Source organism: Ostrinia furnacalis, unplaced genomic scaffold (assembly GCF_004193835.3).
Source record: "Ostrinia furnacalis isolate ACB-3 unplaced genomic scaffold, ASM419383v2 OfSCF3116, whole genome shotgun sequence".
Classification (NCBI taxonomy): domain Eukaryota; kingdom Metazoa; phylum Arthropoda; class Insecta; order Lepidoptera; family Crambidae; genus Ostrinia; species Ostrinia furnacalis.
In genome coordinates, this window is record NW_021133355.1 from 174,697 (window position 1) to 202,222 (window position 27,526).

General features: G+C 36.3%; 1 protein-coding gene and 1 long non-coding RNA gene across 6 annotated transcripts in view; one reads left to right on the plus strand and one right to left on the minus strand.

The window, feature by feature from the left end:
* LOC114357278 (mediator of RNA polymerase II transcription subunit 15) overlaps positions 1 to 27,526 on the plus strand; it is a 147,488-nt gene that overhangs the window by 10,731 nt on the left and 109,231 nt on the right. The window lies entirely within an intron of this gene.
* Positions 9,772 to 10,746, minus strand: LOC114357280 (uncharacterized). Its single transcript, XR_003656289.1, has 2 exons — positions 10,274 to 10,746; positions 9,772 to 9,960 (listed from the first exon to the last, which is right to left on the minus strand). It is a non-coding gene; the product is annotated as an uncharacterized LOC114357280 (long non-coding RNA).

Below are 27,526 nucleotides of genomic sequence, written 5' to 3' on the forward strand. Positions count from 1 at the left end.
CTGGCTAATGGGGTATAATAATATAGCCTGGTTTAGAAGCTGAGCGTGATACCGCGGCCATTTAATTAGTACACATATAAAAAAATGAAACGGCGTGAAAATACCTCGATAAAATGTAGACAAACTTTTTTTTTAACTGGGAGTTTTTCTTGATTAAACGGTTTGGTTAAATTGTCACTCTTTTGAGATTGAAGAGCACTGTAAATGGCCATAAGTGTGAGGAAACAGGTGTGTTTAATGTAAAATGACATTCAAAGCAGTAAAACTTATTTATTAAAAGTATTGCATTATTAAACAAACACATTATATTGCGAGTAATTTTACTAACCTTGTGCACATTATTAATTATCTAAATATTAATTTGACATAGGTAGGTTCCTACTTACTTTAAAATATATTTTCTTTTCATGTCCCCCAGGTTCCCAGTATCCTAGATCTTAAATTAAAACTAAGATTTGAAAGTTCTCAAATACCTACTCAGAATTACATATTACATACTCGTTATTTAATCAAATAACCTTCCGCAACATTTTATGCGATGAACTGTAGTATTTTCCAGAACATAGAATACCAAATCGCTTGTTTCGTGCGTATTTCTAATTAACCGGTACCTATTCGACTAAGAGGTCGAACTGTAAAGGATCTCGTACATTCCTTTAGGCTGAGTTGCACCACCTAACTTTAACGATAACTATGACGATAACCGGTGCTTTTTGTATGGAGTTTGACAGATTTTTGATGTTTGTCAAAGTTAAAGTAAGATGGTGCACCCTACCTGTTCTTGTAGTGGCCTTCGTGTTCGAAACACAGAATTAATTGAGATATAGGTAAAGCAAAACGAAGAAATTATGATGATGATGTTGTTATCTAATCTTTGTTTTAAGTTGGCTGAGAAAGTTGGTTGTAGAAATCAAAAAGAAATTAGTTCTTATTGTACAAGCTTATTTTTTTACAATATGTCAACAAAAAGATGATAGAAAAAAAAAACTAAAACCCAACTACGACAAAAAACGACGCTGAAAAAGTAAAACAAGATTTTCAGAATACTGAACTGAACAAAGTTGCTAATGTAGTTGCATATCATAGTAATTTTCATGTTTGGCAAAAACTTTGGTCAGGAGCAGAGCAGGTACATACAACTCTATTTTGACTTTTATTTATATGAGAACTGAAGTACAGTCGGAACCACATCAGACTACATTTTTATGTTGCAAAATCGCACCTATTGTAAACTGCATAAGGTGATACATGTGATGCTGTTACGTTGTCCATATACATACTTACTTTAATAACTCGTATCAACATCACATAATAATTGTGTTCGTTGGGACAGAAAAATATGTTTATTTTGGGTAAATGTGTATCAAGCAATATTCCTCATTGCTGTACTGTAATGTCTGTAATGTCTTGTTTTGGATTATTCAACCTTAGATGTAAACACGTTTTCTTTTAATCGTCATCAACGCAACAACAAGGCTGCGTGTAGTCCGCAAATTAATTGAAAATAATTAGTTTAGTACCTTACCTATATACTGTTTAAATTAATTAAATGACCAAACTATTTTTATGCAGTCCATACTAGAATGTTTAAAAACAATACCTTATCAATGACACACTTTCTTTTAATCTTTCAATAGACTACACATTGTTAATTAAGTTATTGAGATGTTAATTAATGAATTAGTATCTAGTTTGTTTTGTAATTTATGTATTTGATTTTTCGTCGTATATTTTTTCTACTATTTGTTCGTTTGTACCCATTTTTGTTATGCATATGCGACAGTCATCGACAATTAAACATCAATTCAAGGTGTCAAACTCAATAAATCCATGCAAACATAGACAGGGCAAACATTTCGCGTGATATCAAGTATTTATATCAATATCTAGTAAAGCACAAGACAACAGACATTGTGAGCGTTTGCGAAGAAGCTATACTACACAAGAAAAATATTTTGCACAAGGGGCCTATTTATAACTCGCTTGTATTAAAAATAACCATCGTATGAGAGTACGGTCCACTCATTAATGTATTATTCAATTTTGACTTTTATGCACCACAAGATAAAGAATATTACCAATCGAGATCTTATCATGTAGTTTTCTGCATTGCCGACAACGAGCAAGGGTTCAATAATACGATAATAGTGTGTGGAATATTATAAATGAACCAATAGAAACTCATGCTCCGCGTATTGACCTCTCGGAACAACATTTCTAATAATACCACTTTATCGCCCTTTGTTTTCAACAAATAGCACCAACGCAGCTAAATTACCCAATTCCTTGTTAAATAATAAAATTACTGTCATCGCCATAAATTTAATGGGTGTGTGCCGTGTGGTTTAACGCCGTTATATTTTCATGTTTTAAAATTGAGTCATAAAAACAACACATTCAGTTAAGTAAGGTTGCTGTTTTTGTATCAAGTAATATTTTATTTTGGTTCAGAACTGCAAAATATTTTTTTTGTATGATTGTTTGATGGTTATTACTTCTTATACTTGTAGTATGAGCCGTATCTGTTTCGCCACAGTCCATTAAATCAGTACGTCACAACTCGACTTACAAGTAAACAAAAGGGTGAATTTATATGCCGACTGCGCTCTTACTATGTTTCACATTTTGTGCAATGAAGTGGGAAGCGTAGAAGGGAGATAAGGTTCGCATGCCGCGTGCAGTCCAGTTTGCTATCGATACAGAAATATATTGCGTTTGATAAAAGCTTCTCGGTTTGTTGACCCACATTGATGCAAGTTTCACTGCATAAATCGATCTTTTAGCTCAATACACTCGGGCGGTCTTATCCTGTTATTATAATTTTCCGAACGTCTCACGGAACTGAAATCGGATTTAATGTGATTTCTCTCAAAGTTGTACGAAATATCCATGATGCAGTGTGCTGGCAGCAGAAATGGATTCTAGATGCTAACGCAAAGCTTTAGGGCAAGTAACTGTAAAAGAACGCATCGAAAAGAATGAAAAGACCGACATGGAACTGCTTGGATTTTGCAATAGGTAATGTTGTATTGTACCTACTTTGAATTCCTCCTATAGTCTTCCACCAAACCTTTACCTTTGGTTGGGTTTAATGGCGGCTACACTTAGATCCTGGATATAAAAGATGCAGTGCAGTGTTGGGAATAAAGTCCATTTTTCACTGTCTGTTTAGAAGATGCAATGCTACTTCTAGTAATATCTAATGATGCGAAGAGACACATCTTTGAAATACTTGATGGAATAGACAGTCATACATTAAACTACAACGCGAGTCACAATACTTCAGCTGAGCAAATGCAGTTCGTCATAGTTGACGGTGCACTCACTCAGATGGTCTCACTGCTGCTGATTAATTACGTAAAGCCATAGAAATTACGTTCAGTACGTGCGATGACGCATTGTGCAGCTACGTCCGACACGCCGCCCAATTGCAATTCAAGCGTCGCCAGAACGAATCGCTTACTGCCGGCGCTTGCCGGAAACGTCCTCGGGATGGCAGAATGCCAGTTTTTCACGCGTCTTCATCACCATTTCACTTGCGAGACGGAATAGTAGTATAGTCCATCCGAATTCGCACTATATCATTACCGCTTTCCGTTTTTATGATGATGCTACATTAGGTTCTGATATTATTCATTCTTTCTGCCTTTTTCTACGATTTCTGTAAGATTACCGTTAAAAAAAAGTGTTTTAATTTAGACCAAGGGTTAAAAAAAGTGTTTTAATTAGGAAACGGTTATTTGATTATGCAGCACGTTATTGACTTATTCACAGTAAATAAAATAAATAATTATTCCGTATCAACATATGAAATCGTGTGATGCGATAATATAAGAAACCCCTGCACGCGAGTATAACTAGCACTTAGCCGTTTTTACTGTGAATAAGTCAATAACGTGCTGCATAATCAAATAACCGTTTCCTAATCAGCACATCATGACTGCGCGCTGGCGCCTCTATACCTTCCTCTTTTCGCATTTACAAGTAATGGACGTGGGAATGTTCCTACTTAGTGAAGCACGGCAATTCGTAGACGCATTGCAATTCAAACTAAACGCCTTATTGGTTACACGTATAGTCGTATAGTGCTGGATGGAACCACCATGCTATTAAATGCTGATACGGGCAAATGGTGTGGTCCGTTGTTTGTATGCGGTTGCTATTGGATAATGGTGTATGCGAAGGTGTTCGTGTAACGCTCGTTCCGAGACAGTACCTGTGACCCAGTGGCTCGAAGCTGCATTTGCTTTCCCGACGATGCGCCAAGTTCATTGGCACCGACCACTCACCCCGCCTCTCCGCTCGCCGGTCAAGCCTAAAAACTGACACGATATTATTCTCAGTAAATAGAAAGTGCTTAGTTTCGCTATTGATGTCTATTTTTCAATACTGAATAGTCAACTAGCCCAGTGAATAATGGACTTATCGCTAAATACAATCTACGCTCTGTAATAGACTAAAATAAAACCTGACTAATGAATCAGTCATTACATTTAGGCTTTCTAATGCAGTTTAAATTTATGGCAAACTAAACTTATCCATAGTGGAAAACTACTTCGTTAGGCCTAGTTTCACAGACTCTTTATCGATTTCTACCTTCACTGCGCATGTACTGATATCGCCATTTTTGCTCTCTTCCCAAATTTTGCACGTCACTGCTGTTCAATATTTCGTCAAATCTGCATCAGACTCATCTCAGACATATTATTATCGCATCAAATAACTGTCTTCTATAACGTCGCATAGATTTTTCTCATTGCATTATTAAATTGCTGTGTAACAATTTTATCAATGAGAAATCGATTTGCTGATCCATAGATTGCATTTAATACGACACGCCTTATTATCTGGGTTGTTAGTCATGATCCGATCCTATTTGCAATCAATGGAGATTAACATAAACTGCGCCGTCGCTGGATGCAGCTTCGATGCAGTCCCGATCCTGACCTCGCCACTAAACGTGCACTTAAAATTTAAATTTATTGATTTTGCTCCAGATTTTATCATCAGTAAAAGACAATACTGTAACTATCTACGTGTACACGAGCACGCTTTGCTATCTTTATGGTGACCTTTCCTTGTTTTCGACAAGTCTTACAAGCCCTAAGTTGGCCTTAAACGGTTCACAGCTTCGTAGGGCCTTTGTTTATAAATAGTCTGAGGTTTTCCATCGATTACTTTAAGGTTCATACCATAAACGAGCTGGCAAGGTCATGGTAGCGCACCAGTTGGTACCACGCAAATTTCTTTGCTCTTTATACTGCTATTGTGTCCCTTTGGAGAAATCGATGAAATAAAAAAGCACACTGATACTATTGGAGGTTTTAGTAAGCGCCAGTGTCTTACCTGTATAGGAGTTTTATTGTTCTTTGAATTGGATATAGCTTTTTATTGCTTGTTAGTTCTGAAGATCGATAAAGTGCGTACATTCATACCTACTTTGTAGCAAGTAAGTTTTGACAGTCAAGGTTTTTCCCTTTATACGTCAAAGTGAAAGATTTTTGTGGATATTCAGAGAAACGGCTTCAATCATAGCAGCAAGTAAATGCTATGTGCACACTGCACAACATGATGAAAGTGGTAATAAAATTGCCTTCCACCTACTTACATTGTATGTAATATTGAAGAAAAATTAACGCTCCTCGTAGATTAAGATTTTAATTACGATAAGAACTTTTTCTTGTTCCTGTCTAATGAGCGTATACTTGGATTTAATTTTCTTGGATGCTACACTGGAATTTATAGGTCTTTATCACGTTATTCACGATCGGATCGGAGCTAGTGACGTATCGTCCTGGAATTTTCATCGTCTCCAGGAATTCGATTTACGGCCATATTCTAAAACTGCTGTTGACGTTGATGCGCAAGTAATAAACATTGTAAAGATCGTAAAACGTTTACCTGTTGATCCATTGGCTAGTTTTTGTTGGCTCCCATCACATTTCATTATTTTTTCACTCTCAAAAATAGCCACTGCAGTGTAATTAAGAACAAGGCGATGTAGAAGTCTGGTTTATTTTTATATTGCAAAAGTGCGTTTTTCCAAGGTGTCGTGTTTAGTGCTCTTGACCTATATTTTAGATGAAATTTTTGTTTACTGTGTTATGGTTGTCGTAAACTATTTTTGTCAGTATTTTAATTTACTGCACCTATTTACCTGTTCAGCATTGCCTAACATAATATAAAACGAATGAGTGTTCCGATAGAGAGTAATAAATACTGTTTCTACCAGTAATTGTCGTAATTTATACCTTTATCATAAAAACATTTATTAATAGACCTGTTTATTTACATTGAAAGTTACGAAGATTAGGTGGATAAGTGTTCGTCATGTAAAGTTTCAATTGTACCACAATTTATGCAATGTTTATGAGTCAATGCAAACGTCACCAATTGAACTGAATCATAACAAGACCTGTCTGCGACGACATAGTGAACGTTGTTAAATATTTCCACAAGTTATTGTACTGTCACCTTTATCGATGAATAGCGTGACTGCCCGCCTCAAAGAACGAATGCCATTTAATTTCAGCAATGGTGAACTTGCAATTTTAACTTTATGCAATTAACTTTTTGTCGTACTTTTTTGTGCATTCACGTGATACGGCGTCAGTTGCAGTTCTGATACAGCAATGGTTCCCAACAAGTAGTACAATAGTTGCCGAAGCCAGTATCTATCTTACTAATATTATAAATGCGAAAGTAACTCTGTCTGTCTGTCTCGCTTTCACGCCTAAACCACTGAACCGATTTTGATGAAATTTGGCATAGATATAGTTTGAGTCCCGGGAAAGGACATAGGATAGTTTTTATCCCGGTTTTTGAAACAGGGACGCCGCGATAAAGTTTTTCTTTGACAGACAAAATTTCCACGCGGGCGAAGCCGCGGGCCGAAAGCTAGTAAATAATATTTAAAATTTGCAGGTGGCAGCACCAAATGGAAATTTTTAATTGAAGTCTGTATTAAGATTGACTTGGTATTAATCTTGACTTGATCTTTTATTTTATAATTCGGTCGGTTAGTAAATTATTATTTCGAGATTTACATTATTGACAAAAAGTCGAATTGGTCGAGTAGAGTTTTCAGATTTGCAACACATTTTACTTTTTTTTTACGATGCACATAATAAATAATTCAATAATTATAAGCTCTTATTAATATTTCAACCGCTTCAATTTCACGTAATCATTTTAGTCTCTGCTATCGAAAAATCAAAGTGGTTGCAAACAAGAAAATATTGAAAACCACTGCAATAAAAACTGTCGCATTCGGAATTTGGATAAAACTGCACAAGTCACAGGCACGACAAGATAAAGCGGAATTCCAATTTATGACAGTGTCGTGTGCACACTGCACAGCACATCAAGCTAACATTGTGGCATCTTATGTAGTTGGAATAGGAGCTATTTTCCAACAAAAATGTATTTTGACTGATGTGCTGTCGATCGTACATTGCGCCTACACACAGCGCGTCCAACCTACAACTATTACTTGAGATATCTAAAACACTAAAAACTTTGAAACACCAACTACTGCTCCAATTAAAAAAATATATTTACATGTTTTTCTTTTTAATAAAGTAAATGCACTTTTTTACTTAAAATTACACACCAAATAGTCAATATGTATCGTCACGCAAATTTTATAACAAAAAATAGATGAGTTATCTTGTTACATGTGACAAATCACAAAATAACTTTCAGCGAGAATTATGATACACGAAAAATGAATTTACTGAAGTTTCGCTCGCGGTTGTTAGTTTTATAATTATAACTTAAATGTCATCATTTCAATTGATCAATTCACAAATCATCACAGTGCTTGAACAAGCTAATTAACCTTTAAATCATATGTTTTTGTTACATTTATTTTATAATTTGAAATAAAGTACAGCAGACAAAGAAAGTGAATTGAATATAATTTATGAGGGAACTTGGTTGTATGTTATTCAAGTATAAAATATACATGCTTACATGCCAGTTGCATGTCAGGTATCTAGTATGCTTATCAAGTATGTAATATAATCTTTTTTAGATACAACGTTTTTAAATGCTAAAAGTTAAGATGTATTTGCTTACTAAAATAAGCGACTGTTTTAAAAATACACACTAATATTTAACAGTTATTAATATCCCATTAAAAAGACCTAATCAATGTTTCTTAAACATTTTATTATGTTTACATTTTTATAAGCAAGCCTACAATTTATTCTAGCAAATGCAGTTGCAAATGTTATCCTTTTGCTTATGCGATGATGTCTGAATCTGAACGAAATTCAATGAAAATTTTATGGGCTATCTCCAAAATCCCTTTCCATTTTCTTGGAGTTTGTAGGTCAGTAAGACATTGTCTACTTTGCCAAAAGTAGCAGCGCTAATATATCTGGCAATAGACGTTTCTCGGAATACTCTCACCAGATTTCTTTTGTCTGGTGCAAAATGATCTGCAATTTCCTGTCTGAACTCACGGCAGCATTTGTCTGAGAGACCATTTATCTTCCATTTGTATTTTTTGCAATCATAGATCTCTGCTAATATAGACCAGGTACCAAATTGGCAATATGTTCGTCAGTATTGAACTACAGGCTTGAAATCATTAATCTCTTTGGAGACTCTCCACTTCAACCTTGTAAAAATGAAAGTATTTAATGGGTCATTCTAAGTTAAGAGGTAATGTGTTGTATGGAGCGACGGCACGGCATTTTTTTAAATATTTTTACTTAAGTATATATCTGTTTTATGGAAACCTTTAAGTTGAAAATGTTTACAAAGTGGCCAGTCAATTTGTTGGTTTTTTCTCGTTTTATAAGCGACCAGGGTAAATACTCAGTCCAGGGTAGAGACAAGGGGCACAGGGGAGGAAACATTATGGACAGGGAAGAGACATAGACATACTAAAAACAGTGTTATTTTAAGGAATCAACTTTATTTATTTATTTTAATTTTAATTATGAATTATTTATAATAAGACTTTTCATTTTTTAGCAAACTTTGTTAACAAAAATGTATTTTAAGCCTAGGTACAAAACATAAAAAGGTTCTTACTTTTACTTTCCATTAAAACAATTATCAATAGTCAATAACGAAATAAAAAGAAACAAAAACTTCTCTGAAACAGTATTGAACTTTTCTTGTACTTAAACAACCATTTGAATTGAGAATTTGAGAGGTAACTAAAAAAAATCTTTATGTAATACCTGCGTTCAAAGACATCAATAGATTCATTAAAGCATAAAAAAATGCTGCCCTCTCAATTTTAACTTAGGGTAGGGTAGTTTATTTAAAACCTAATCCCAGGAGATTAAAGAAACATCATCATCAATTATCTTAATCAATGTATGATGATTGATCATTATTATTTTCAGCCATAGGACGTCCACTGCTGAAAATCGGGTTCCCCCAATGATTTCCACAATGGCCGGTTGGTGGCGGCCTGCATCCAGCCCTTTCCTGCTACCCTTATGAGGTCCTCGGTCCACCTTGTGGGTGGACGTCCTACGGTACGAGGTCTCCACTCCAGAACCTTGCTGCCCCATCGGCCGTTAGTTATGCGTGTTATGTGTCATGGCCTTTGCCACTTCAAGTTGCTTGATTGAAAGACTTTTGTCTATAGGCACTGAGGTATTTTGGACGAAAAGATTTTGCGTAGTTTCCTTCACAGAAACAGTGACTTTAGCAGGTGTTTATGGATAATCCAAAGTAGGTACCCAATTCAAAATGATGACATAACTTTGGAGTCACAGAAGCATCTCAAACTTTTTATAATGTCAGCCAATTAGGTAAAAATACGCAACCGGTAACATGGTGAACCTTTACTGTGCCTAAAAAAGTCTTTATACCTTCAGTAGAACCTAATGTTGCTGCTTTTTCCGATAGTATGTCTACGGTATATCTACGGTGAAAGTTTTCATATTCGGGCAGGTTTTCTCAAGCGCTTTAGCTTTCTAGATGCCATTTTTTCTGTAAAAAAGTAATATTAAATTGTAAAGCTAAGATATACATAATGCCAAGTAAAGGTTCAGAGAAAAATATAGAAGTATTCATGAAAACGCATACAAATGTATCTTCCCTGGACATTAAGAATCTCCCCTGCCATCAAAAAAGCCAGGGGAAATACGCCAGGGGAGATACATTTTCGATCAATATCTAAAATAGCCGTAAAAGTGTTTCTCGTACGCAATTCACAACCAAACGTAACAATGTATGCACTATTCATAGTAAATATTGAAGTTTACATTAGTATTTTAACAAATAATTGCTAAATAAAACTTACCAGAGGAAAGACTGCATTCACTCAACACTTCTACACCCAGCGAAGCGGCGTGATTGAAATGGCGGTTAAAATGACTTCGCAGTCGGCTTATGCGCCTCTTGTTGATAGCTTCACGTTACATCCTATGCACTAAAGGCCACAACTTCCACAAAATAGTAAAACAAAACTGATTTTTAAACAAAAACAAAAAGCCAGGGGACGAGACACAAAATACGGAGGACAAATTTCGGCATTGATATTATTTATGAAAAATTTGAATTTATGTAATTTGACTTATAAGACAGTGTTCCTAAGTTATTGTTCTGTATAAAATTAATGATGATGAAGTAATTATTTAATTTTAATACATTCATAATAACTGGTTTACAAATAAAGTCGGGTTTGGGACAGCCCAGGGGAGTGACTTTTTTCTTGTATTAGAACTTATTGTGACTAAACTGTGTACATTTCTGTAATAAAATTAAGTGAGCATGTAGAAGACACTTAGTTTTAAGCAATAAATAGGTTAATTAGGTAGTTAGACTAAAAAAAATGTACTTTTTTGCCCTTGCCATCGAAAGTACCTCTTAACTTAGAATGACCCTAATCTCAAACTACAGAAAGATTAATACTGTGATGTAATGCGAATGTTATATCAGCCGTTTTGGTTATCTCGATTACATTGTTGCGATTACAGGGCGGGGCTCGGGAATTTTATTGGTCAACGACCTCTCGGCCAAAATCTAACTTTCTAACGAGATTAAAGTTTGTTACACTGCACGAGTGCAAAATGACGCGCAGTCGGAATGCAACCGCGGCCGGCGCCGAGCGGATAATTGCAACGGTCACAGCTAATCATTATATCCGATGCGAAATAACTAAAATGCCTACTTTGTCGAGATGCGTTTATATCTGGCTGTTTTTCTTTATCTACATTATCGTCTAGATAACCTCTGCCTTTAATGATGTTATCAAGATAATGAAGTGGCGATTGAAAAACATTTAAGTCACAATTGACCGTTAATGTCACTGATTCATTGAATCGTTTTACTGAACGTGTGCAATTATGTTCTTGCTGAGCTAGAGATCGCAAGGGCAGACGGGCTTTCACCGTCTTGTCTCGCGGATCGCGTGATGCGATTTGAAAATTGTTTCTGCTGCTTTTGAGTTAAGGTGGTATTTCGATTGTCCGCTGATCGCTTCCTAACTTTCTGCCGCTGTCGCGCGGAGGAGTTATTGATTTGGCTCTCAATATAACATGCCTTTGTACATTACGCTTTATGCTCTAGTGTCAGGGTCTATTTATGCTCGCTCAATCAGGTGTATAGCGTGCAATCGTGAGGAACTATGTGCCGACGTCGCAGCATAAAGAGGATTAGCCCAATTCTGTAGACTGTTTTCACGATGTCGGCTAGCCAGCTGGTAATCCTTTTAGCGTATGAAAGTGAACTGTACACCGTAGGTCGAGGTCTTCCACTCCATCGAGATCAGTTGTATTTAAATAAACCGGTTGCAATAAGTATTGTCTGAATATGACCAGAACTGACATCTTGATAGTATGTTCGCCCTCATATATCTCTTGCCGAAGCTTGTTATAAAATTCAAACTGAAAACATTTTTTTCCTAAAGATATCAATGATGATAAATAAAAAATGCATTAACGTCAATCTCAATTTCTCAAGTCATAATTTTACAGTAAAGTCTTAACTTTACAGACACGCTTGATAACTTGGGGACTTAAAATCACGTTGGCATCACTGCCAACCACTGTCTACCTTGAAAGGAGTTGCCGAAAAAAAGAAACAAATAACCTCATTCTCATCAACTGTATTATTATACATGCAAATGTATGTATAATAAGCAACAAACATGAGATCACAATAACTGATAATAAACTGGTACAGTCATAGTACAATACCATTTATCGAACACGCATTTATCAGTTACCTAAAGATTTATTGAAATTTCTTCGTCCAAAAAGTCGAGCTAGGAAGAAATCACTTGGGAAGCGGAAGTTTATTTATCAAATAGTTTTGTCAGGTCCGCACCGCCCGCTTCCGGCGCTACCAATGCCGTATCTGTTAAACATTCGACGTATTCGATATTATCGCGACGCTCGAAATAGCCTTTATCTCGTCCGCGGAGAGGTCAGTGGGCGCAGCGACACACGCCTCATCATTAACAGCTCCGATTAAAACCCTTCTAATAGATACATTAACGATGTTTCTCGTATCGTAATTCGTAATTACGCTTCATCCTTTTGAAACTCATTCATTGATAGCTTCGTTAGCTGATGGGGATGATTTTGTCCGTTTCTTCCTTTTTCTAGCTGTTATTTCAAATTGCGTTTTCTTCAATCACTGACATTGGCACCATCATCAATTTTAACTTCGTTGTAAGTTAACTCAAATGCCGAGATGCAATGAGTGAACTAACTACAATGTGTAGCTTTATAACATTTCTTGAATCTGACCGACTTTCCAATTCTCTATTAAGTTTTCTTTTTATTTTTCTCTTATAATGTTCCTCGTTTCAATCATTGATAATTTCGTATTAATAATCTGCTTCAACATTTATTGTAGGCTGTTAACCTAGCATTCAACTAAAGTACTACATCGAACCGGTTCCGTTTTCAGGTGCTACTTAAATTTACAGCTGCTTAGTCCCATTGGTCTTGAACGAGAAGTTTATTGTCCCCATAAACTTGATCAAGGCTATGAATGCATGCCTGGGCACTATATCTGTTTATGTATAGGTATAGGTAATCAGTGACCTGGGTGGGTCCGGGGAATGCAATAAATAAAACAGTTTATGCAGTTGACCCCTTAGATCTTCCTCTATAGTATGGCTAACTGAGTGAACAAACCCTATGTGAGATTTTGTCCCCAAATCCCTAATAGACACCTGACATGTCTCAAATTGTCCGACAGCTTAACGAGCTCTCCGAAGCACGTAATCATTCTTATTTCTTTTTAGATAACAAGTTCAAGTATCTTACTTTTAACTAAGCTGATAACAAATTACACCTAATAATAACAATTTATGTGAACCACCTGAGAACTAAACCCAGTACAGCTGGGGATTGAGAGTCCAGTGGAAAGAGTCAACTGGAATTCAAAGGGCTACCCTTTGATGATTTCATTAAACTTGGCAGTCGGACCAACAGAAAATCCATACAAAATCATGACCTTATTATACCTACGCGTACAGGAGAGTAGTTTTCCATTAGAAATTTTCTCAATTCCGTTCGGAAATTTCCCCGATTCTTCGAAAACCTCTGTACATGTAGGTATGTGTTATAGTTCCATGATTTTGTACGGTTTGACTGTTCGGAACTCTGAACAAAAATCAGAATAATTTAATTATGTTGTGAACTTGTGGTAGATTGTCGATCATAAGCAGTTGTTTTACTAATGCTAAGCGAAAATTGTCTTTTTATTTTATTTTGCTTTTTACGTCACAGAGCGATTTTAAAATATCACTTAAATATCGCGTTTCCATGATTTTCAACCGACTTCAAAAAAAGGAGGAGGTTCTCAATTCGACCCGTATGTTTTTTTTTTTTTTTTNGGAAAACCTAGGAGAGTCTTTATGGGCAACTAATGAAGCCATTAAAGCACTAAAATCTTTAGTAGGAATTATTTCCGATTTAATTCATTTTTGTGTTTAATTCTACTGGCCTATTATAATAAAATGATATTGCTTATTTATGGAATTGGTTACGTGTATACAGATAGAATAACCGATTTAAATCCGGGTTTCGATTTTTAAAACCGGTTTTAGAATTCGTCGAAAAAGGGCGGTTTTTCCAATTTTTCGGTTTCCGATTAACCGGTTTTGCATTCCCTAATTGTAGGCTGTTTGTAGCATTCAACTTAAGTACTATATCGAACCGGTTCCGTTTTCAGGTGCTACATAAATTTACAGCTGCTTAGTCCCATAGGTCTTGAACGAGAAGTTTATTGTCCCCATAAAGTTGATCAAGGCTATGAATGCAAGCCTGGGCACTATATCTGTTTATGTATAGGTAATCAGTGACCTGGGTGGGTCCGGGGAATGCAATAAATAAAACAGTTTATGCAGTTGACCCCCTAGATCTTCCTCTGTAGTATGAGCAACTGAGGGAACAAACCCTATGTCAGATTTTATCCCCAAATCCCCAATAGGCATCAGACATGTCTCAAATTGACCGACAGCTTAACGAGCTCTCCGAAGCACGTAATCATTCTTATTTCTTTTTAGATAACAAGTTGAAGTATCTTATTTTTAACTAAGCTGATAACAAATTACACCTAATAATAATAATTTATGTGAACCACCTGAGAACTAAACCCAGTAGATAATATTTTAAACTATTATGTTGCATTTTTACTATAAAATTAATACTATAAAATATTGTTGCAATAAATCCCGTGAAGTGATAATTTTAAACCCAGTAGAGCTGGGGATTGAGAGTCCAGTGGAAAGAGTCAACTGGAACTCAAAGGGCTACCCTTTGATGATTTGATTAAACTTGGCAGTCGGACCAATAGAAAATCCATACAAAATCATGACCTTATTATACCTACGCGTACAGGAGAGAAGTTTTCCATTAGAAATATTCTCAATTCCGTTCGGAAATTTACCCGATTTTTCAAAAACCTCTGTACATGTAGGTATGTGTTATAGTTTCATGATTTTGTACGGTTTGACTGTTCGGAACTCTGAACAAAAATCAGAATAATATAATTATGTTGTGAACTTGTGGTGGATTGTCGATCATAAGCAGTTGTTTTACTAATGCTAAGCGAGAATTGTCTTTTTATTTTATTTTGCTTTTTACGTCACAGAGCGTTTTTAAAATATCACTTAAATATCGCGTTTCCATGATTTTAATGAATGTTTTAATGAGTTCAGACTTCAGCACAAACACATTAAACTACACAATTTCTAGGAAGCACTCCAGTTTGAAGAACGGCAAATAATCCGACATTTAACTAGCTATTAATATAACTTTTGTGTGCATAAAACTGCGATTAAGGAACTTTTAATTATTATCATATTTTGTTACTTATTGCAACTTAATGTTTAACTAAGTACATCACATTTGTATCCAAAAGTAATATTTATCGTTTATAATATGATTGATTGAGGTCTAACAGTCAAGCAATTTGTTATACTTTCAATTTTATAGTCTGTAATTATTCTTCAAGTCTGAAACTTTCTCTTTTACAATTTTGATTTGGTGCCGCGATATTTGGATATTCAATAGGTGTGTTACATAAGGTCGTAAAATGTATTGATGTAATGTCCAACTTGTATTACTATCATTGATCGGTCAGACAGATGTAAAGCATTACCTATGTTTATTCTACCGTGTTGAGTCATGAACACGACTCTAGATTGAACGTTTGTTGCTTTTATATCATACAAAATGGTCTGAAAATAATACTATGCGAATGATCATTATTATGCTGATATAAATATTTTTTTCAGAATATGTTAATGTCATTCTTTATTAAAAAAAGTACATAAGTATAATATTTAACCAATAGCTAACGATATCTTGTTTCTTTTACACCCGTTTTCGCCATCAATCCCTAATTTTTAAGTGACCTCTAGTAATACTTTTTGTGAATGACTTCAATTTTAGATTTCATTGCATACCTAAATCTCATTATACAAATTAGTCATTCTGTTGGTGAAGCAATGCCAATGTCCAAATTAATATTCCTTTTTTCGGTTATTTTTAGTATAATTAATTACGAATTTAACTTCAACCTGCTGGTTGCCTGCACGTGTATTTTTGTTTTAAACCAATAGCACCTTATTTTTTAGTTACACACTGTCATGTGTACATTTTCCGGAATTCGTCGCTTTTTGTACGAGCGTTGTTATTACGCATAACCTTGTCATTTCTGATGGTTTGACGAGCTCGCGCCAGAGTATTGGTCCACTGCGCAGTTTGGTAGATAATGTAATCGTGTGTTTATGCTAATATTGAATTTAAGACACGCCACAACCATTGGCGAGTGATTAATTGCTAGCCCTTTTGTGTCGAAACATCGTAAAATAACTGCAACACGTGTAGCTTTATCGACACTCCGCGTACAATGTACTTTTATATCGCTTTTCTTGGTTTGCATTGTCAGAGCATTGCAGATTTATATTCCGACTATTCTAAAAACATCAGCAGAATTACTATTGGTGCAAAAGTTATTTTTTGTTTTTAAATATCGGTAACTCAGTTACCGCTGCTACATTATTGTTACAATTTCCTGATCATTAACATTGTGTACTTATACATAATAATATGTTCTTCGGTAATTACTATAAATGTTCCGTTTAGTTCGTTGCATGTTTGACTAGAATACTAGATCTAGTGCAACAGAAAGCGTCCGAAAATGGTACGTACATTAAGGAAATGATATTAAATCTCTCACTGACTGTCCTGGCAATACTGAACAACCTTCGCGAGGTCACCCTTATCTATTTGCACCCGCAAAGAAATCGGTTTCTTAATGAATTAAACCGATTAAAAAGATCACTGGCGAAATGCCAGTCCGCATCCGTAAACATTGCGATTGTAAAGAAAATGTCGTTACGTAAGCCTGCGCAGATAAATCGCAAGTCTTGAAGCCGATGGAAAAAGTATTGATACAAATGCGTATGCCATAAATCACCCACATTTGTGAAATTGAAATAAAACTTAAAAGCCGAACGCCCTGGTAGTAAAACTGAATATAGGCTAGTTAAACCTAAAGTTCTACACAAATAAAACGTTTAGAATATTCTGTCGTTCAGATGTCTTTTGTAACTAGCATTAACGTAATATGCATTACACTGGCTGGACACGTTGTGTCGTTGTCCCTCCTATCAGTCCCACGAATTCCCAGTCCCACTACTATTGATGAATTTTATTAGATTCTGTCCGTAAGTTTGAGCTAACTTGGTCTCCTACTACATAGTTTGTCTTTTGAAAACGTTAAATAAGAAAAGTCCAAGTATCCATGTGGGTTTATAAAATTCATAACACAGTTTGGAATCAAAATTTTCCGACTCATATTTTTTCACGCGTTCTTGGTGCATCAGATAAACTTATGTGTCATGCCATGTACAGCCGATAAAAGCATCCTACATTGTCTACGAAAGTTGCCAATCTGCCTGTCTTAATTCTAGGATTCAAGACGCAGCTGTTTGTTTGACTGAGACATCCTGGTTTTTGAAAGACTTACACGTTCGAAAGGGTAGTAACAGACCGAAATTCATGCGAGCGAAAGCTAATGTCGAATAAAAGTTAGGTTGGGCTAATGCTAATGTTCTTTATTTTATTAATATAGATTTTCGACCATGTCCAGGCAACATCGAAATAGGGTGCAACGAACCCTTAGTTAACACAAAGAAAGTTCTGGAACAGTCAGCTTCCATTTCTGGAAGCAGATACGATTCATGCCTACGCCTACGGGAATAATCTTGTAAATCACATCTCGAGCGACTCAGAACGCTGACTTAGTCACTAACTACACTCATATAGTGCATATTTTATTCAGTTCCCTTCTGAAAGTAGCTAGTGTTTCATTCGGAAAATTAGCTACGCTAATACAAAACAGATGTATCATGTCATGGTACTGGAATGTATTTTTTTTTTCACATTTCAGAAAAATCATAATATTTTGTCTAAATGTGCTAGTTAACGAAGGGGATATTAGTTGTTGACTCACTGTCAATGTATTTACAAAATCTACGCCGCGAGCTCATAAATAGATAGTGAATGGATCAACGAGTTAAGTGGTCGCTTCGCTTAGCTTAATTTTTTTCCTTCCATCACTCTTTGAACTAGGAGAGGTGGTATTGAACGAGCAGCCGAGAAGTGAACGTGTTGAATCTTAAATATTGCTTGTCATTCAAGAATCCGCAACGCGAATGCTCAACGACTTAACATGCAAACAGTTGAAAAGTGGTCGGTGGAGGCTGTTTCGCATGTTGAGTCGTGTCGTCGCAATAATTATTGTGTATATTTATATTAGAGCCGGAGACAGGTGGCGTCCTGTCCTGTACGTTGACTCCGCGGCCTTGGCGCCCCACGACTCAATGGCTCGCTATACTCGTGTTATGGTGTCGGCATTAACTTTTTTATTCTCAAGGTCAACAACTTCATAGGCGTCTAGCTTGCTTGAAACGAGTGGCAATTATTCAACTTCGCATTTTTTCTTTGCATCACATTTTTTACATACCAAGCTTTTAAACGACGCCAGTGAAGTCTTAATAAATACGATTTCGCAGCTTGAGGCAAATATTTGACTCGCCTCTTTAACGTTCTTATAAATGTGTAATTTGTCGTGACTGCGAGTGTTCTGTAAGAAGTTTAAATTGCCAAACGCGGTTTGTTCTTTTGCAAGGTGGATGCGTATTTGCATATTTCAGCACGTAAAACTTTCGGCGAAGTCGCAGTTTGACGTGGCGAGGGTTGTGTTGTTTTAAAACATTCGCAATACAGCACAGAAACGTCATGTTAATTAAAATGTGTTTCGGACGTTAAATGTTTCAAGCGCGGCCTAATTGGCTGATGATATTGTGACGTCATTGCCGTCTGCGGCTCGTCTGCGGCCACTTCCCGGAACGGTTGGCCGCAGTGCCTTCCTGCTGCTTGTGTTCCCATTATCATTATGAATGAACGCTGTTCTAAACAAATAGATCGTCAACGTAAATGGCCTCACAAAATGAAGCATGCCCTAATTGGCTTTTCGTCGGCTGACGTCACCGCAGTTGTGTCCATTGTTTCTGACACTACTGATCTAGTAATGGTACATTACAAATAGATTTCACTCTTTCCATGTCGTCGAACTTTGGACTCATTAAACGCGGTGTGGGTGTGTCGAAAATGAATAAGGAGCGACACTCGCGCTCTGTTTGCGTGTACACATGCCGATTTTTTGCGAGACTTAATTGTGTGCTGTCAAGTTTTTTGGCCCCGTCTTACTTTAGTAGGATACTGGGTTACTTGAAACAAAAGATTGCATTTGTAAAGCATCTGTCAAATCTTTGACGAGCGAACTTACACCGCGAACTAGTTCACTTTCATTTTTCTAAAGAAGCTTATTTTATAGTCGTATAGGGAATCTAGCTTCTATACTCACTGAGGTTATAGGTAATATAATAAGCTACAGGTAAAAGGGCGCGTTTAGTATTGGGCAAACGTTAGCCTGCCACGAAACTATGTACCGTTTAACTCGCATTACGTTTGCTTATTTTGTTCACAATGTATTGTTCACCGAGTGACTCTTTGCATTGAAATCGTAATGGTCAACGTTACGCTTGGGTTTTCCGTTAACCACGTCAAGTAGTAACATCGATAAAAGTGACCAGACATTCTAGAAGGAAAGCGACATCGTTAACTAGGTTAATTTGACAAAACGATGAACGTTTGATGAATGGTCTTCTTTTCATTCAGATATTATTGATGTAGTAAGATCCCACTCCGGAACATGCGGTTCATATAGGCAGTAAGTCAGTGTCTACATGGCAAATGGTACTTATTTGCCTACCTCGATACAAAACTAATGCATGGCATAAAATACTTCTCGCTTTAGGTGCGTCATGTAAAGCCGGATATTTGGAAGCAGCAGGGATTCGTTCTTATTTAGGGATATGTCTCACAAATCAATGTTAGGTAGTGTCGCACTGCAGATGCCTAACGATTCCAGACGTGGAAGGAACTTTCCTGACCTATTTCCCTTTTTCCATTAAGGGAGCTGTCAATGTTCTCCGCAAACTCGAAGTGATAGGAGTTGGAAAAAGGCCTTCACAATTGGCACTATTCAAATATTAGCTTACGGAAACGAGAGCTTTTCGCAGCTAATAACATGCCTCGATATATCACATTTCCGATCTCGTTTCTGAGAATCTTATCTTACTTTTTTATTTCTTCCTGAATCGGAATAATTTTGTCCAACAGTGACCTGCAAAATGTTGTTTACACATGCCACAAATTCTGTATCTGTCATAAATTTTGTGGAGAATTATTTGCCGTATTAACAATGTTGCATGAATATAACAGTTTATGAGATATTGGGAAGATTTCTTATTCTTTATTAAAGTTTATTATAATGAATGTTCCCAAGTCTTGACTTTATGTCCTTCTTATTAGATTCCCAATAGAAAGTTACAACACGTGATTTATTTCTTCTGAGAAATATTTCGTGTCTTCCTTTTGTTGGGTGGTATTTACTTGTACATTTTCATATACAATTATTGATTAAGCACTATAAATCACATTTTGAATAACATAATCTTTTGAGAAAGAGGAAAAGTTGCGTACAGATATTTGCAAAAGTATTCAATACATGCTTATTATGTATAGTTTCTCTTAGTAAATAAATGGAATAATAAAAACTTACTTGTGTTTCTTGGAATGTTTGAAATGTTTTAAGTTTCCGAGTTCTTCTTTCGTCTAGTTTATTTCGGTGAATGTTGCTACTTGTAAGTTGAAATATTAGCATAATGTTAGATTCCTAGAATCTATCTAGGAACCAGCATTTGTCTTCCATCAGCGAAGTTCCATCATGTACTCTGGCAGAGATCTTCCTGCGGCTTTGGGGCTCTTTTTTGACATATTGGGCATGGTTTCACATTAAATAAATTAAATAAAAATGCTTATTTGTTACGATGGAAAGTTTTCATGTTTCCGAGTTATTATTTCTTTTCTTTCGATGAATTTCGTTGCTAGTTATAATATTAGCTATAGATTCTAGGAAACATTTTGTCTTCCATCATCGAAGTGTACTGGCAGAGATCGGCAGCGTTGGGGCTCTGTCACATATTCCCTATGGTTTCACTCAGTAAATAAATTAAATGAAAACGCCTTATACTATCCTTGGAAATTTATCATGTTTCTGAGTTATTCTTTCTTAAATTTTCTATGAATTCCGAAGCTAGTTCAAGTTATAATATTAGCCTATAGATTCTAGGAAACATTTTGTCTTCCATCAACGAACTGTACTGGCAAAGATCGGCCCGCGGCGTTGGGGCTCTCGTCTTCATTAACCCAGATCTGGTGCGACCATTGTGCGCAGTCTGCGCGGTGTCTGCTTTCTTCCATTGGACCGTAATGAGTATAAGTAATGAGCTCGCGGTGTAGGTTTTGTAAACGTGTTATCTGAGAAGTCACGTGTAGTGTGGTAGGTTCGGCAGTCGGTTAAATACCATGGTATACTTGTAAGAATTAAGTGATAGGGATGAGAGGGATAAACTTTTCAGGAAGCATCTTCTTACATAAGATTGTCGTCGAAAGAATAGATAAATACAGAAAGCTGTAAATTAACATGGGCGTTTGCAATGATAAAAATGATGACTTAGCTTCGAAGGTTGCGCCTTGAGTTTGTTTTGTAATGCCTTTAGTAACTTCACACATAGTAGACGTTAAAACGTGACTCCAGGGTTTATAATACCCCACACGATAAGTAGTAGAATTTACCGGTTTAGCAAAAAAAAACCGTTTCCGCTTGATCGCTAATTCGAATCCACTAATTAAAATTCAAGCACTTAATCTCCCTGAACGAATTACATATTTACATAAGCGAACAATAATCACGCAAATGTGTGTAATAATATTATTCATTTAAAATACTTTGTCGGCTTTTGTCTTGTCTTGTCACTAAGCACCACAAGGTAGCTAACGAATAATTCCTTAATCATATAGGTACAATTTATTATGATAGTATTTTATACGATGATCTTTACCTACGTCCAGCAGTGGACCGATAAGGCAAAAGGACGAAATATAAAAAGCTTAGCTGCAAGCATCTTTTACATTACTTCCAAAGAATGTCATCTTGTCTTATTTATATCCTGGATTCATTAAGTCTGTGCGAAAAGGTTATGACATCATAAATTCGCTAGAAAAAGTAAATAAAGACAGGCATTTTTTCTTACAACCCCGTGACAGACAAGCGACCTACTTGGCACGCGAAGTGCACATAATATCTGAAGTAAAATGCTTCCTTGATTTTCCTTGGCATACAGCTAACATGCAATCACATATTGTCTTTTATACGAAATACTGTAATCACGTAACCTTGTTTCTCTTTTCGCATTATTCTTATCAAGCAAAAAAATGAGCTTTAGGGTTGTCTTAAATACTCAATTCTGCGTTGTGATACTGCAACCACTGCAACGTTGCTCAGTGTCACTTTCTCATCGACAACACGTATTGTATTTTATTTACTCTTATTAAACATGTGAAGGTGTACTTTGCTAGGTCCAAGAGCGAGCACACATGCGAAAATATTTTCATGCGCATTTGTGATTGAACGACATTTTCACAACATGGCGAACCTTTTTGTTCTTTAAAATACTGAAGCTTAAAGCTATCAAGCAAGACAAATCATCTTGTTCTGCAAGATAATATGAGCAGCAAAGCAAATAAATAAATAAAGGAACCTGACGAACACGAGTGTTTTAGGCAAACTAATTTCTCATCATCAAAGCCTTCTTGAAAACTAAATCTGAATTATTAAACACCCAACATGCCATTAAGGTCAGAGAGAGCTCATAAATAATTGAATAATAATTTCAGTAAATTCTTTGAACACTAATCTTCATCCGTTTACTAGAGTCCAATTTAATTCGCACGTTGTACCAAACCAAAAAACTTAATGTATAGCTTCGTTACTTAGCAAATTGTTTTCAAATGTATCATCGTTGCTATCGCCTATTAATAAAACACGACGCGACGACATGCAAGTGCGTGTGTACGCACAAAACGACTGTAGTAACGCTGAATCTATGTTATTGGCATTAGACGTTTTATCACATGTCGTCCGCTCTATTGAGACTAACTGCTCGGTTTAAATTAAACTTGTGTCCAAAACGAGACGTTAATGTCTAACAGCAAAAATTATAGCTATCATAAACAATTAGCCGGCGTATCTGTGTTAATGCCAATTCATTTTGATTTTAAATTGTCTATATTTCCCTAATCAACTATAAAATACCTTACAGTGACATAATAAGATATGAAGATTTTTTTTTATCCACAACTAGGAAGCTCTTGGCCTGTATCTCACCTGATGGTAAGTGACGATCAGGCCGAAGATGGAAGCGAGCTTCACCCGGAATCCTCAACCACGGAGGAACTGGCTATCTTACCTCTAACTGCCGGAACACAACAATGCTGTTAACATTGTTGTTATGGCGACAGACTTAGGTAAGATGGTGGTAGCTAGCCAGGCGGACTTAGAACAAGCCCTAACACCAACCAAACCGAACAGAAAAATCTGCCCCCACTGGGAATCGAACCCGGGACCTCTGCGTCTGAAGCAGGTGGTCTTACCACTAGACCACAGAGGCGGAGATGAATCCAAAAATGCCGCCTAAAAGAAACTTTGACTCTAATGTGTTTCTTTTTATGTCTCTTGTTCTTGTGTCGTTATATAACTTTAATAATTGTTTGCAGTTTCTTATTTTTACTTACTGCATATTCAACTCACTTAAAATATCTAACTGCTGGTCATACATAAATTAATTTATCAGTCCCAATGAGCCATATCGTTAGTAATTGTTCTTTTTCAATTCCTCCCAAGAATTTCATTGTAGATTCCGCCTATCTAAAAACTGAGACGCTGCGTTTCCCGAGAGATTCATCTCTACAAATAAATTGTTTACCCAGTAATCTAACTTCTCCTATTATGACAATGGCAGTCAAATTGTCCACTCAGAATGGGACTAACCTGGCCTCTACTGTTGGGCGGTCAAGCTGTAAATCTTGGCTACACAGTATTTGCAGCAGTGGAAACGAGATGTGGGAAAAGTTCTGTATCCGCAGTTTTTATGAGTGCCCGCTACGTCATGTTTACAGTGTGTGACACACTCAGGGCGGCGTCTTACATGAAACGTCAGCGGGGCGGGCGGGAGCTTGGCAGTCGTCGAGCGCCACCTTATCTGTGGTCTCTGGCGCTGGCGTCTACGCGGCGCTAACGCATCTGTTCCGAACAATATCGGTCTTCTCTAATTTTATCGTATTAAACGCAGATTTGTTTAATATAATCTGGCTGAAAAATTACTCTAGACTCTAGCTAGAGCAGTGGATCATTCTTTTAAAGTTTGGGTGTCTCAATATTCTTATACCATGTTGATAACAACAAGCAATAATGCCTGAACTATTTATACGGCGGGCAAGATAGTAAATGAGCAATTGTCAATGAAAGCTAAATATCCTTTAAAACAAAACACCCTTTTTGTAAGCGTCACAAGCAACGTCTAATTGCCGCCTACCCACTTGGCACATACGCGAGATTGTTCGCGTTTTAACATTAACCAATATGTTAAATGCTGAGAGAGAATTCATTAGGACATGTTGGTCGCTCTGTCAATTTATAAATATTCAGGGCCCCGACAATCCATTTATTCGGGTAAGAGTGCCGGGAGCAATTCGTTGGTTTTTGACAAAAAGTGGATATCTAAAGAGTACATTCTCTACTGAAACATGAACCACGACAATGGAAGTCTCTCCTAATTTCTATCTTCGTTCTCCTATGAACCTAAACCTGAATGCGCCGGGGCTAACTAGATACAACCCCCCTTACTAATAAAAAGTTACACAGTTGTTGAACACTGTTTGAAAATGACATTTCCATACTAAACGTCACTTTAAAACACTGTTCAACGAGCGTGTAAGTTTTATTAGTAAGGGGGAATGTCTGTATCTTATCAGCGATGTGAGGCCATCATTCAATTCGATTTAGCTTATTAGACTCGTATAAACATGAGATAGTATTTGGACTTCTAATTCTGACTTTTATACTAATATTATATTTCTAGTTATTTATGTTCTCATTTCAGTAAATTATGCTATACTATTCAAACGTTGCTTTACCATTTATAGTATCAAAAATACTTTTGTATTAAACTTAAGCTGTTTAATATTTAACTGAAGTACCTATATTTTTGCTTGCCGCATATCATACTGAACAATCTTGAATATATTTGCTTTGAATTACTTAGTTCTTGGTTATAATCCAACAAACCACTTTGTTGGAACGTAAACAAAGGAAACCGAAGACATTTCGATCTAGAAATAATATTAGAGCCGATTCTTCCGTGGAAGAACAAAGACAAATAAGCGGACGGTTTGCTTAATTACATTAAACAAATACCGCACAGGCTGTAGTCTGTGCCTAGGCAATTGTGGATGTCTATGTGGTAAATGTAAAACGCCTGTATTTATTACGTGCACATATTTACAGACCGGCTGGAGACCAGACATCGGCGGAACCAGTTCCAAACCTAGTCCACATTTCAACCGTCTAATCGGGTGACCATAATCTCATTATTGAAAATCCTTAAAGTCAAAATTAACACATTTTCAGCTTCTCCCAAAGCTACTTGTAATTACATATTATTTTATTTTGGAATATTTTGGTACTGGTGAAAATTGTGTTGATGGTCACCCAATATTTCAAAAAGATCATGCGTACTATGCGTAGGCGCACGCAATATTATTGTGTCTGAGCGGAAACATTTGTTATACAACTCAATTAAACAATATATTAGCATTTGAAACCAATGACCGTTTTATTCGCTTGTTGATTTGTTTAGTGGATAGGTAGATAATTTACGTTTCCACTTTTTATTTGATTGACACTGACTGAGAATGGAGATCGAGGGCGGTGGGCGAGAGGCTGGAACTGATGATTTTAATTTTAATTGCTTCTTCACAAACGAAGTTTTCTTTTTAGAAAGAAATCATCACTTTTCCTAACCTTTTAATAGTTTAAATAATTATAAAATACAATTTATTTAGTTTAATTGGGGGAGGCCTTTGTCCAGCAGTGGACGTCTTTCGGCTGAAACGAACGAATTTGAAGATAGGATGTTTTTAAAACCAAAGGCCGCGACACGCTTCATTTGTTCAATAGATAATTCAGTTTAAGAAGTACTTGAATAGAAAACCAAACTTCTGCAACGCAATTGCGGACACCCATCCTTTGGGTCAGCAAATTTATTAGTTGCTGTGATTATAGTATCATACATCATGCTCCATTGCGGCTTTAGGAAAACAGCAATAAAGTCGTTTAAAGGTACATTGAACACGTCTAATTCACATTATTGCGATACAACAACACCTGTTATTAACAAAAACAAACGAATCGATGTGTTTTTTGTGCATGTCAATTATTCTCGCCGTTTTTCGGCGGTTATTAGTTTCGTAATAACCTAGGACTGGATAATATGGTGGATCGATCGTCGAAATATCGATAATAATAATAATAATAAAAACGTTTATTGCGATAGTAACTCTTCGAAATTTTGTGCTTCAGAACTATTGGGATTTGGGACATATTTGTCGATTTCAATTCATGATGACCGCTTAACATCAGACGGAAAGATGAATAACACATTGTTGGAGAATATGTTTTCCACATTGGGATATTAAACAGATTGTTGGGAATGGGATATACCATTTTAATATGCTCGTTTCTTTCTATTTTCAAATACTTGCGGATAGTTACTGGTAACCTTTTCATGCAACAAAATACCACGCTTCAGCCAAAACTCAAATCTAATTAAACTATGCAAATCATTTTCCTGAAAACGCTTTTTAGTGGAAAAGCATAATTGAATTGCGTTTATGTTTTTCGATAATAACATCGTTAATCACTTCAGCACTACAGCCCAGACGTTTAGTCGGTTATGTTTACACAGTGTTGCCGAAACTTTAAACGGAGTTGCGTGACAATGCATCATGGTTCCGAATCCGATCGCATTTATTATAATGCAACGCTTCCCGCATTTGGAATGTTGCTTTTTGCGCACCCGATTTTGCAAGGGTTTTGTGTTTCAAGAGGTTTCACTTTTAAGGGAGTTTGTTTTCAGTTTTGTTAGTAAGTCTGGCATCCAATTAAATATTTTTTTGTTCAGAATAGTTTAAAGAAGAGTGAACCTAAGCATTTTATTCGACTTTAATTTTTTTATTGGTCTTTTAGTTAGAGAATTCGATCCGACTCTCCGGGCGGAGATCTAATTGGAAATAAAATATAATTTTGATCCTCTCAGGCTTATTGCGCTTCGTCAAATGCCTATGGCGGCTCATAAAGTCTAACACTTGGGTGTGGTGACTGGTGACCTCAGTTCTCTCAGTCTGATACTCGTTGAACAATGTTGCGTTAATTTTGCGAAAGCTGCAGTCTGTTTAATAATGCCACACTAGAAGATCAAAGTTTAAGACCCCATAGAGCAAAGTAAAGAGACGTATAAATCACAATGTTACGCGTATATTGGTGTCTGGTTAAAAGATTA